Raw genomic sequence first — 14,150 nt, forward strand, 5'->3', positions numbered from 1 at the left:
ATTGGAAACCAAGAAAACACAGGGGGCCGGAAGAAATTTTCACCATGCCAAGTGCATTTGAGAATTTCACATACTATAGCTCATTTAATCCTCCCTCACCACACAGTGAGCATTATAGCTTATCTCTGTTGGAGTGGGCATTGGGACTCAAGAAAGTGAGGAAGGTACCCTGGAGTTAGGGACCTGGTTCACACATATCCTAAAGGGAGGAAACATGGAACACATATTGTTCTATCCAATTCCTGGGTCCTTAGTTTCCTTCACTACTTACCTTCTGCTTCTCCCAAGGTGATGTGTGGTCTCCATCCAGAGTGAGATGTACTCTTGAAACAACCACTTGGATTCCATGAAAGCATAATTTGGAATACATTCTTTTTCTCAGCTGCAATTCTCTTCAAATTGATTACGACCTGCTTCTAAATACTTTGGTTCTTGACTTTTGCTTATTTCAGATGATGCTTCGAGTGTTCCACTCTGGTTGCTTTTTTGGAGGTTGCTTCAAGTAGAGAGTTCTTGGAAGAGATTGGGGAGTTGTTCTAAAGGAAAAAGGAAGGTTACTCTGTCAAACCTCTTGTAATTGTGCTTTACTGGAAAACAATGTAATGGTGTTCATTAGGGAGAAGAAAGAGTTCTTATGAATGGAAAACTTTAAGCAGGGTTACTTGGGTGTTATGCAACTAGGATCTACGGATTTGTAAGGCATGATATCCTATAAAATGTCATGAATCCTGAATTTGAATGAATATGTTTTATGAACTAGATTAGACCTCTTTCTCATAAGAATGTGGCTACATATATTATTTCAAGACTTCATAGATAAATATTGACCAGAGCAAGTCCAGGGTTATGAGTAGGAAGATAGAGAACCATACTCCTAAAGCTATAAACAGTGATGCTAAGAAAGATCTAAAATTCCTGTGAGTCTTCTTTAAAAATCTTATCCTGTTATCTCATTCTCTTTGTAAATCTGGGTCAGAAATTCATGAATCTGTCATATATAGCTGTGTAGAAGGGGCAGTACACAACATGAGGGAACTATATTTACACTGTAGACTAAGTATAGTTGACTTTCTGTAGCACAGCCTGGATGAATACAGGCAGTGTCACTCCTGCAGAGTAGTAACTCTGGCCTCAAATAGAAGGTCTACATTTTTGTAAGAATTGAGAAAAAAATTATATACAAGCAAAAACATGTTTAAAATATGAAATTATTTGGATGCCTGCTATCATAGTACAACCATGGGTTATGAGCTTTTTACAGTTAAATTTGCAATTTAACTGAAAATTTTGATATATGCTTAATATTCATTTTTTAAAAAATGAGATGGCTTATATCCTGAGGAAACTAATAAATTCAATGTTACCTGCCTCAATAGATGTTAGAGGGATATTGTGTAATATTGAACAGTACTAGTGATAAAAAAAATACCACAAAAGGGAAAATACACATCAACATCAAAAAGCCAATCAGCTCAGGAACTTGGGTGGTAGTCGTCATTTTTAAATATAAAGGTCAGAGAGTACATACTGCTCTTCAGATCTTAAGACCTGTTGCAACTTGTTTGGTAGTGATGTGAGAAATTAGCCATATAACATACAACAACGAATGGACATTCCATTAAAACTTTATTAGCAAAAGCAGGTAGTGGCTCATTAGTGATCACTCATCTAGGGAGAAGTGTCTGTAGACAGATGTCCATTCCAGGTCTTCTAGAGAGAGGCTTGGGTCTCAACTTAGATGGAAAACTTATGGGAATTCTTGGGTATGATTTATATGTAGACAAAGAGCAAGTTTCTAAGATCAGCAGGTGCAAGGAAGGCTTTCTCTGAGCAGTCAGTGTTTACTGGAGTGATGTTTAATGTAAGTGTTGGTTAAAAATGTGTTCACAATGTCCCAATGTCATGAGGAGCCAAATGAGAAGGTTTTCTTGTTCTCACCAAATTCTTTCAAAATCCAGGATTATGTTCATCTTGATCTGTGGGGTGGATATAAACTCACTTCTTCACAAAGGTGAGGATTTGGCAGAGTTCTGCTTTTGTGCCAACAAGTAGTTTGGAGAGTTCAGCAGGAACAGGTTGGGCCTGTGATGTGTTCCCAAGTGGGTGGCAGGAAGTAGAATTCTCAGGGGCAATTAAGCAGATAGATCCAGAAGCATAAGTTCATTCAAAAATTTTTGTGCTTCAACTGGAAGTCAGGTCCAGAGATTCAAATCTGAAGGGCTTGGTTTTCGATAGGCAGAAACTTAAATTAGAGTAGAATCAAGAATTGTAAACCAAGAAGAAGCAGATGCAAGAGGTTCTCATTTGGGCACAAGGAAAGATGCTCCTGTGATTATCACAAACACCTGCAGGTAGCTGTAATCTTCTAAGTACACGTGTGTCAAGCTAACATAAAAATTACAGAAGTGATTTGATTGACTGTTATTAATTTTGCCTTGAAAGAAACAATCACGACATAATAAGGCTTTTCATTTCCAAGTGTTTTAGATTTCCTTTCTCTAATTGTATTGCCTCACATTACTATTGTAGGGTGTGATTAGTAGTTGAACAATTCTACATAGAGCATAGAAGCTTTTGAAAACAAAGAAGACACACATCCTCATTATTTGCAGTTGTCCTTGATGCTCTTTCCTAATGTGACTCTTAAGACCCATTGTAATTTCCTGGAGCTTATTTAGAATTAAGTATTGGCCTTTTGATCTCCTGGCAAACAGACAGTGGTGACCTTTAATCCTATGTCACTAGGCAGAGGGTATTCTGATTCTATTGCACACATTTACATCATGAAAACTAGCCTTGCATATGTATCATCCGTGTTCAAACATGGTAATCTGAGTCTTTAAGGTATTTATGTTGGCTTTAGCACAAGCAGTGGAGGAAAACTGATTTTCTTTGAATGGGAGAATTCTATGTTGTGCTGTATTTTTAAAATGTGATGAGTAAAGACTTGAATCTATTTCAGGATTTAAACTGATAAGCAACCTTAAGGGGGAAAAACATTTTGAGCTTAGAAATGCCAATTCATTTGGCTTCCCAGACTGATTTTTCAAATGCAAAGCACTTCTTCTGAGTAAATGGAGGGTTGTTATGGTAGTCAATAAATAGTGTGGGCTGAGGACTTGAGATCATATAGAACACAGGCACTCAGTGAATCATTGTGGGCCATGTGGTTGCTACACAAATCCCTTCCATTAGATCTGGGTTATGTGGGAGTAGAAGTGTCATCTAAGGAGGCCAGCTGTCTTAGGCTGTGCCATTTATAGGATCCCCGTGATCTGAATTCTTGTTCCCAGCTTTGCAGTTTCAGCAATTTACAGTTTTAAAGGCACCCAGAGTTGGTCAGATGTAGGAAGGAAAACAGATGTTGAGCAAGTGGCAAGAGCCTACGTTTAAAACTGAAGGCCAAGCTATTAAATTAGAATGGGAGAAACCCTTTCCCAGTGACTGGGATGCTATATTTCCTAATTAGTGCTACCTTCTCTCCTGTCAATAAAGTTAAATTGGTGATTGCATAAATGTAGGATCACAATAATATAACAGCAGACATTTACTAAGTAGAGCCAATATACTAGGCATAAACATTGTCTATCTAAATTCTATCTACCTACCTACCTACCTATCTAATTTTATTTGAAACACAACAAGCAAGGTAAGTCAGGTCCTGTTATCACTGATGTCTAGAGAGCAAACAGAGGTTTTCATCAACCACAAGTGGCATATCGAATCAGTGGTGACCTTTGCAATGTGATCCCAGGCAGCTTGGATTCAGTTGGTTTCTTAACCCTTAACACACATGCATGGCACCATGCAGATACCATGCTTTCTACTTTTATAAAACAATTGCCAATGTGATTCTGTCCTTCTGGATTCATCAGGGCAGGTAAGATATATTACCCCAATACTTGTTTTCAGATAACTTTTGCACAATGATTTCAGAAGTCATGCATAACATCATCTCATAAATTGAATTATCTTCAACTAATTGCATTTCAACAATTGAGCATTCATTGAACATATGCTATGTGATTAATAGCTGATGAATACTATTTCACAAATCTCCCTAATAACCTAGTAGTCATCTTTTGGCATGTGAAAAATTTATGCTGAAACCATAGTTAATTTTCTTCAAGTTTAAAACTCCATATTGTAAAATGTGGAAGAGAAGCCCTTGGGATACAGAGGAACCTGGTTCTAATCAAGCTGCTACCACTTACTGCCTCATTGATGCTGAATGATTTATAACCTTGGAGATAATATCCCAACCATACAGAAGTGTCATCAAGACAGAAGGTGATTATTCATATGAAAGTGATTTTTAAACACAATGTAGTTATTCTCAGAAAAAAAAATTGTTGAATAAAAATGGTCTTGTTGCCTTTGACCCTAACACATCTTTCAAAACAAGAAGGAATGGGAAGGAGAAATTTAAAGTCTAAATTCAACAGTACTAGAAAACATCTATAATCCTGAAACACAACACTGGGAGAAAGGCTGCTAAGTTGATTGAAGTTCAAGTGGGGTTAGAGGAGGTGCTGCTGTGTGGCTGCAGATTTCACACAAAATAAGACAAAGCAGGAGACCTCTGTTCTCTCAAGATGCAGAGGTCACGTTGGAGGACAAAGGCTCTGTGGACTATGCTCAATGCTGTCAGATGGGGAGAAAAGACATGCAGCATAATGCACACGTACGCAGCCATCTGTTCCAGGGACCAGTGAGAATTCCTGCCAGTCTGGAACATGGTCCCCTCCCTCTTCCTCATAAACTTTCTATATATAACAAGTCCTGGAAGACCTCCTCCCATTGAAGTGGGAATAAAGAGCAAAGAAAGACTCAAGAGTTGTAGCATGTGTCAATACTTCATTCATTTAAAAAATTATTAATACATATTAATTTAGTCAATTTTATTGAGCATTTCCATACAGGCACATATAATATTTGATCTTACCCACCCACCCTTGTCTCTTTTTATTTATTTTTTCTTCTCCACTCTTTTTCTCCTCCTCCCTGATCATCTTCTTCTATTGTACATTGTCTCTCTTTTCTTTGCTTTTTTTTTTTTTTTTCCGTCTTGGCTTCTTTTGCTTCATGATATCTTCCAGTTCCAAGCATTTTCTTGGAAATGACATGATTTCATTTTTTTAATGTCTGAATTAAACTCCATTGCACACATATACAATATTTTCTTTATCTATCATCTGTTGATGGGCACAAAAATCTGATTTCATGTCTTAGCTATTTTGAATAGTGCCACAATAAACAATAGTATACCAGAATTTGTTTTGCATGTGAATTTCATTTTCTTTGGAGGTAGATCCAGAAGTGGTATGGCTGGATCACATGGGAGTTTTATTTTGAGTTTTTTGAGGGGACACCATACTGTTTTCCATAGTGGCTGAACTAATTTACATTTCCACTTAAGGTATATAAGTCTTCTATTTTCCTCCATGACTTCACCAGCATCCATTCCAACCGAGTGAGTGAGATGGACTCTTAATGTTTTGATTTGCATTTCCTTGATGGTTAAAGATATTGATCTTTGCCCATTTTTACTTCGTCCTTCAAGAAACATCTGTTCAGATCATTTGCTTGATTTTTATCAAATTACTTGTTCTATTATTGAATTTTTGAGTTCTTTATATATTCTGCCTATCAATTATTTGTCAGATGAATAGCAAACAGAGATACCCTCCCATTCTGTAGGTCTTCTCTTCAATCTGTTGATGGTTTCATTTGTCATGAAGAAGCATTTTAATTTGATGTAAGCCTATTTTTCAATTCATGCTTTTGTTTTATGAATTATTTGAGTCTTGCTCAAGAAAGCATTGTCTGTGTCAAGGTCTGGCAGTGTTTTCTCTGTGTTATCCTCTGTTTCAAAGTTTTAGGTCCTACATTTTTGACCCATTTGGAACTCATTTTTGTTCAGAGTAAGAGAGAAGCCTAGTTTCAATCTTCTACCCATGGACAGTACCATTTATTGAAGAGGGTATCTTCTTTCCAGTATACGTTTTGGTATCTTTGTCAAGTCAGATGAATAAAGAGGTATGAGTTTATTCCTGAGTCTTCTATTATATTCTTTTGACCAATGTGTCTGTTTGTATGCCAATGTCATTCAGTTTTTGTTACTATGGCTCTTGTAGTATATTTTGAAACCAGGCATTGTGATACCTCCAGCATTGCTCTTTTTGATCAGCATTGCTTTGGCTATTTGGAGTATTTTGAGTTTACATATGAATTTTACTATTGTTTTTCTAGTTCTGTGAAGAATGAAGTTGGAATTTTGATGAGGGTTATATTGAATTTGTAGATCACTTTTGGTAGTATTATAATAATATAATTTCTCCTAATCTATAAATTCACAAGGCCTTTCCAAGTTTAAGTGTCTTCCTAAGTTTCTTTCTTAAGTGTTTGGTAATTTCATTGATGAGGACTTTCACCTATTTGATTCAGTTTATTCTTATGTATCGTTTTTATTTTGGGGGGCTACTGTAAATGTGATTATTTTTCATGATTTCTTAGTGAATTCATTCCTGGTATGTAGGAAAAACAACAATTTTTCTATGATTTTCTATCCTGCTAATTTGCTCTATTTTTTTTTTCAGGTTTCAGAGTCTTTGGTGGAATTTTTATTTTTTTCTTTGTATCATATTAACTAAAATATGGATAATTTGACTTCCTCCTTTTCCATTTGTATCCTTTTTTATTTCTTTTTCTTACTTAATAACTCTGGCTAAAGTTTAAAGTACTCTGTTGAAAAAAGGTAAAGAGAATGCACATCCTTTCCTTATTCCTAATTTTAGAAGAAGTGCTTTCAGTTTTTTCCCATTCAGTATAATGTTGGCTTTGGGTTTGTTGTATATAACCATTATTGTGTTAAGTAATGATCCTTCTGTGCCTAGATTAATTAGGGCTTTAATCATAAGAAATTATTGAATTTTGTCAAAGTTATTTTCTGCATCTATTGAGATAATCATGTGATTTTTATATTTGATACTACTTATGTCCTCTATTACATTTACTGATTTGCATATGTCAAACCAGTCTTGCATCTATGAAATGAATCCAACTTGGTCATGGTGTATGATATTTTAAATGTGCTGTATAAGTTGATTGGAAAATAATTTTATTGAGAAATTTTACATCTATGTTTATAAAACATATTGGTCTGTATTTGTATTTATTTTTTGTTGTGTCCTTACTAGGTTTTGGTAGAAAGGTAATACCAACTTCCTAGTATGAGTTTGGAAGGTTTTTTCCATTTATATTTTATTGAGTAGTTGGAGGAGCATCATCATTAACTTTTCTTTTTCTTTTTTTTCTTTTTTTTTTTTTTAAATATCCAGTAAAATTCATCATTAAACATGCCCAGGCCTGGATTCTCTTTGTTGAAGGAATTTTTATTATTATTTCAAGTTTATTATTATTGACCTACCTAGCTTTTTTCTATCTTCTTGTTTGTTATATCATATTTGTCCATTTCCTATAGATTTTTCCATTATTGACATATGGTTTTTAAAATATGTCAGTGTGATTCTATATATTTGAGTGGATTTTTTGCGATATCCTCTTTTCCATCTCTAATTTTATTTACTTGAGTATCCACTTTCTTTTTGTTAGTTTAGGTAAGGATTTGTCACTTTTGCTAATCTTTCCAAAGAGCCAATTCTTTGGTTTATTAATCCTTTGTATCATGTTTTTTAGTGTCTGTTTCATTTATTTCTGCTTCAATCTTTATTATTTATTTCCTAATTTGGGGTTTGGTTTGTTCTTGTTAATCTAAATCCTTGATATATGTCATTAGGTTATTTGAGAACTGTTTTTTTTAAATGTGGACACTGATAGCTATGAATTTTCTTCTTAGTACTGCTTTCACTGCATCCCATAGGTATAGTGTGTTTCCATTTTCATTTCATTTTAGAAATTTTTAAATATCATCCTTAAATGCTTCAATGACTTACTATTTATTCAAAAGCATATTATTCAAACTCCATGTACTTGTATAATTTTTGTAGTTTCCCTCGTTGGTTTCTAACTTAATTCCATTATGATCTGATAAGACAAAAGAAATTATTTTATTATTATGTTTATTAAGACTTACTTTATAGTTTAATATATGATTTATTATTCTATGTGCTGATCAAAAGAGTGTGTATTCTGTATCTATAGAATGGATTATTTTATAGATGTCCCTTAAGTTCATTTGATCTATAGTATGATTTACATTTGATGTTTTTTGTTGATTTTGTGGCTCATTTATCTATTTGTTGGTGAGAACAGGTTTTGAAGTCACCCCATTTTATTGTATTGGGGCACACTCTCCCTTTTTGGTCAATAGAAGTTGTTTTACACAGTGGATGCTCTGAATTTGGTACATATATATTTACATTTGGTATATCTTCTTGATTAATTATTCCCCTTATCAATATGCAGTGACCATTGTCTCTAACTGGTTTTGGCTTCACGTCTGTTCTTTACAGACATGAGTGTAGCTGCTTGCATTGTATTCCATTTACTTGGAATGTAATTGTCTATATTTTCATTTTCAGTCTGTATTTGTCTTTCTTGATGAGATAAATTTCATTGAGACAGCATATTGTTGGGCCCTAGTTTTTAAACTAATCAGCGAGTCTACACCTTTTAATTGGAGAATTCAGGCTACTTACATTCAGGTTATTGTTGAAAGTTATGTATTTCTTCCTGTCATTCTGATGTTTTCCTTCTCGTAATTGACATGAATTAGTTTATGTTTATCTTATGTTTTAATGTTCCCTCAATTTTGAAAGATAACTTTGTAGAGTATAGCAATCTAAGTTGGCAATATTTTCTTTGAACACTTGAATCATATCATTCTATGCCCTTCTGGCCTTCAGAGACTTGCCTAGGAAATCTGCTGCTATTCTGAGTGTTTTCCCTTTAAATTTGATTTAGCACTTCTCTCTTGTAACTTTTCATATTATTATTATTATTATTATTTTCATTTGGTACTTTTGGCAGTTGAAATATATCAAAGAATTTGTATTCATTTCTATCTGTGGCTTTAAATGCCTTTGGTACCTGTTTGTCCATGTTTTTCCCAAGCTTTGAGAAATTGTGTGCTATGATTTCACCAAATAAGTTTTCTCTGCCTTTGGTTTGTATCTCTTCATTTTTGTCTATACTGACATTGTATGTGTTTGGTCTTCAATGGTGTCTAAGAAATCTTTTATGCTTTGTTTATTCTTATTTTTTTCTTTATAACTGTATGCACATGATAGTTCATCAACCTTGTCTTCAAGCCCTACTATTTTTTCTTTTACTTTACCTAGTGTATTGGGGTAGCTTTCAATTGAGATTTTTGACTTTTTGATCTTTTACTTTCAATATTTCTTTTTGGTTCTTTTTAAGAATCTCTATTCCATTATTTGAGTAGTAAAAAAATAATTTATCCTGAATTGACTTCTTAATCATGCATCTTTTTATTTGTGTATTTGGGGATTCATTAATCTTTAAAAAATCATTTGTAAGAAACTGGATGGAAGTAGAGATTATCATATTAAGTAAAATAAGTCAAACTCAGAAGGTTAAAGGTCTTATGTTTTCTTTCCTATGTGGAAACTAAAGAGGAAAAAGGAAAAGAAAGGTGGAGGTGGATCTTATGAAAATAAAAGAGATGAATAGAGAAAAGGAACTAATGCTTAGGGGGTGGGGAGGGGGGAAGTGCTGTGGAGTGATATTCACCAAATTGTATTGTCATATTGTGTACATGTATGAATATGTAACAATGCATCCCATCATCATATACAAGAAATTCATTCTTTTGATTTTTTTTGTCATTTTATCCACTTTGATATCTATGGAAGTAGTTACTGTAGTTACTGAAGAGTTGTAAACTATGCTTTAGGGAGGATAGTTTTGCTTTTTTTTCATATTTCTTGTATTTCTATGTTGAGATTTGCACAGCAGTTTGGATGGATGTCTCTTCTACTTTGATGTGAGAGCTTTCTTAGTAAGCAGCCTGGTCTTGATAATATGAGTTTGTTGTTTAGAGTTGAGTTTAAGTATAATTGGACTTCATAGTGTAGATTCCCTGCGCCATATTTGACCTTGATTACTGGGTTTTGACATAATGAGTATTATATCAGATCCCGAGAGACCCATTTTATCTGTAAGTCTTGCTACAATGGGATCTGTCTAAGATTTTAGGCAGGTGTGGTGCAGACAGCAGAGTATCTGGGGTTCACTCTTTGTACTTAATCCTCCTGCACTGTCAGCATTGTATGGTCTCCTTCAAGGTCATGGGACCAACCTATGCTGAGATACTTTATAGATATAATTTCCAAACAGTTTGCTATTTCTCTTGTTTATTTATTTTTTCCTATGGAGGTGAATGTCAAGGAACCAATCTTTAGCTGCTGTCCCTTCCCAAGCTATTTCTAATTGAGACTGGGTCATCAGTTGAAGAATTTTATCTCCCTTATTCTGTAAGTTGAAGTATCTGCCAAGGTTTGAGTAAGATAGGCTATGACTGGAGTAAGATATAACTCCTCTCATGTGGCAGTCCGGCTGCAGCAAAATAACCCGGGGGTGACGAACAACTTCTGTACTTTGATACAGCAGGAGTAGGAGCCGTTTATTGTATGACAACAGAGGTATTTATACATTTTGCATAGCTTATCTTAATTAGCATAAACTAGATACATCAGCCAATCAATAAGGAATCTCCACACTTAATGGCTTGATTTTGTTACTTCTCAAACCACTCCCTCTGGCATTTTGCCAGGCACCATCCAGACTTGTTTAAGAACTCTAACATTCCCCTGGCAAAATACCAGGTGTTATTTTGACTTGTTTACAGACCTTAACATTCTCAGGTGGGCTTGGGATGTAGCTCAGCAGCAAAGCCCTCACCTCATGTGCTCAAGATGCCTGGATCCAACCCCCACACTTTGCAAATGGAAGAAAAGGAACAACAGTATCAACAACAAGTTAAAAAAAAAAGAAAGAAAGAAAAAAGAAAAAAAGGTAAAGGTAAATTTAAAAGCCATAACAAAATAACAAAAAAGGGCAAAATTAATATGGAATAAATAAAAAATTTAAAAAGTAAAAAAAGTAATATTGATAAATGAAGATACCAGGAAAGAGTAAAAAACAAAAAGTGGGAGGTGAGGTAGAGAAAAAAGAGAAAGAGAAAAATACAATTAAATACTAAAAATTAAAAGTAGGAAATAATGAGAAATAAAAGAATGATAAAAGAATAGAAGAAAAAATTAAAAATGAGTAAATAATTTCTCCTAGTGAGGGTACACTGAGGTATTTCTCTGTGTTCTCTTGGGTTGGAATCCATTGACCAGGTATGGTGGGGGTAATGGGTCACAGCTGCAGCCTGTTGTGGTTCTTCTTAGCTTACACTAAACCAGTTGGTGTAGAAAGCAGACAGTGACCCATGTTTTTAGCTGTGCAGGTTAAAGGAATGCTGTGTACAGCAGGGCTGCCTGTATCCAGTGGCATGGCCACTGTTGGGGCTGCAACAAGCCCTTCTCACTGACTGAATTTTGCTAGTACTTAAGCCAAACCCAGAGGGATATATTCAGCTTACAGGCTTCTAACATGGTTGGGGATATGTTATTCCCAGAATGCCTCTGAGAGCCATGAGAGCAATTAAACCACACAGTCTGAGCTAAGGGGGGTCACATAACATTGTTTTAAAAGCCTTGTACCTGATCTCTTTCAGACCTGGACCCTGTGCAAAATCACCTGTGAATAGTGTCACTTTTCCTCTCATCACAGTGCTTAGGGCCACTGGCCACTGTTCCTTCCACTCCTCTATCCACTACAGTCTGCACTCTCCACTGCATAAACCTCTCAGAGGGTCTGTATCAGACACTCCCCCAAGCCATGACTGTCTCATATGGCCATCCTCTGCCCAGTTGATGCAGCCGCACATTGATATGGGTCCTGAATTATGATTATTCCAAGTTGGTTAATACCAAAAGCAATTTAGTCTTTATAACTTGGATGCTTCTCAAGAAGGCTCATGTTTATAGCACCCTGAGAGCTTGCTGAAAGATGTAATAAATTTCTTCTCTAAAGCTAGCTTGTGCTATAGGAGTCACTTTTAGACTATGTTCCTGAACTGGACTTAAAGCTTGTAAAAAATACAGATCTCTCCTGCAGTCAGGACTTCCAGTTGCTGTGATTTCAGGGTGGGTTCTTTACATTTCCTGGCTTACCTTATGCTTTCAGTGTGGGATTCCCCACTCCAGGTGGGGAGTTAGGGTTGAAGTTGTGAATTGTTTTGTACTATTTTCTGGGTTGTCTTTCTGATTTTCTGCTCCTTAGGTTTCCATGACTATTGGTTCCTAAAGTTATCCCCCTCGTTGTCTTCTCATAATACAACATCTCCTTTGTTGCTCTGACTCTTATTTCCTAGAGTCACAGCAATGGAACTTCTTGGCACTTCCTCTCTTCATTCATTTTTCTGGTGAATGGCCTTCTATTATAGGAATATAGTACATTTTGTGTATTGATTCATGTATACATAACTTTTAGATTGTCTCCACCCTTCATTATTGTAAAGTGTTGCTATAAATATTGTATACAAACATTTGAATGTATGTTTTAACTTATTTAGAGTATAGAACTAGTATTGGAATTGCTGTTTCAAATGGTGGTAGATACAAAAAACAGACTAGTTATTACCAAGTGCCGAGAGGAATGTCTAATGCAGGATGATGGGTTATGGGATCTAATTTGGGGGTGAAGAAAATGTTTTAGAATAGTTTCCAACTAAACTTGTGTTCAAGGGTGTGGTTACATGATTCAGGTGTTTTAGGACTGGGAAATAACCAGGTTTCTGAAGCTAAAGAAGGAAAACACCTCAGAATGACAATGAAATCCTACACAATTCATTATACAAACTATAAATAAATATTATACATTGGCCTAAATTTTTAGGTACCACTAACCTAAATGAATGGATGACATAACACATGCATGAAAAATTAGTATAAGAAATTATAATTACACATTAAATATGTTTTAAAATAGATTCCAAACATGCTTCCTTGTGGTACAAGTAAAGTTCTGAGAGTAACAAACAAACAAAAAAGCAAAAACATAAGCAACTACAAACCCCCAGAAATCAGATTATAGAGTCCCAAGACATCTTAGCAGAAGTTTCAACTGAATAAGAAATACCCTTAAGAAAAGGAAGAAGCATCACAAGACTGTTGAATATAATAGGCCAAAATATTAATAAAACCCATTACAAAGGTTATCCAAAACTAAATGTGTTGCTTGTATACAAAATAAAATGATGCACTATAGCAATGACTATAGACTTAAAAAACCTTATGATAGTATTGCTTTGACTTCTTTATTTGATTCTTTAAAGGTATCTTACCATCAGGAGAGAAATTTAAGAAACACAAGGTCAGACATTGACCTAAATGATTTGTGGAATTATATTAAAACCCACATAAATATTACTTAGCCAATGACCTAAATGATATGTGGAATTATATTAAAATCCACATAAATACTACTTAGACCAAAGGATGGAACCTCATTTATCCTGCAGCATTAGGATCAAACAGAAGACTAAATTACCACTAACAGCAGTAACTTTTAGGAGAGAAGATGCTGAAAGCTATAAATCAAAGCTAGAATGTATGGGTGTAGGACATTAGACAAATTGAATAGATTACTCCAAAAAGAGATCCCACTAATTGTGCAGGTACAGAATTACCCCTTGCCTTCTTTTAGAAAGGCAGTTTTAAAGACTGGCATGCTAAAGTCTTAAGCCTAGAAAATGATGAAATTCGTTACAAGTAAGTGCTGGGCTTCATTCAGTGTGTGCACAATGGCAAGTGATGACAAAGTGAACTAAGTGCGGAGTGACTTGGAAGGCAGGACAAACTTCACAGCTTATTGTTTACATGACCCTACGGATATACACAGAGAAATGCATCACACGACATCTGCAATCTTCATACAAAAGAAATATTTTATGAAGATGTGATGCCAGTAAGCCAGTTGGTTAAAGAAATTGGTTAAAGATAGGGATGGATGAAATGAAATGAAATGAAATGAAATATGTTGTCCAAGTGTAGGAGTTCACAAACCAGAATAAGAAGATAGAAAATAATTGTGATGCAAAGGGAAATTTTGTCAAC

This window comes from Ictidomys tridecemlineatus, chromosome 2 (genome assembly GCF_052094955.1).
Source record: "Ictidomys tridecemlineatus isolate mIctTri1 chromosome 2, mIctTri1.hap1, whole genome shotgun sequence".
In the NCBI taxonomy this organism is placed as follows: domain Eukaryota; kingdom Metazoa; phylum Chordata; class Mammalia; order Rodentia; family Sciuridae; genus Ictidomys; species Ictidomys tridecemlineatus.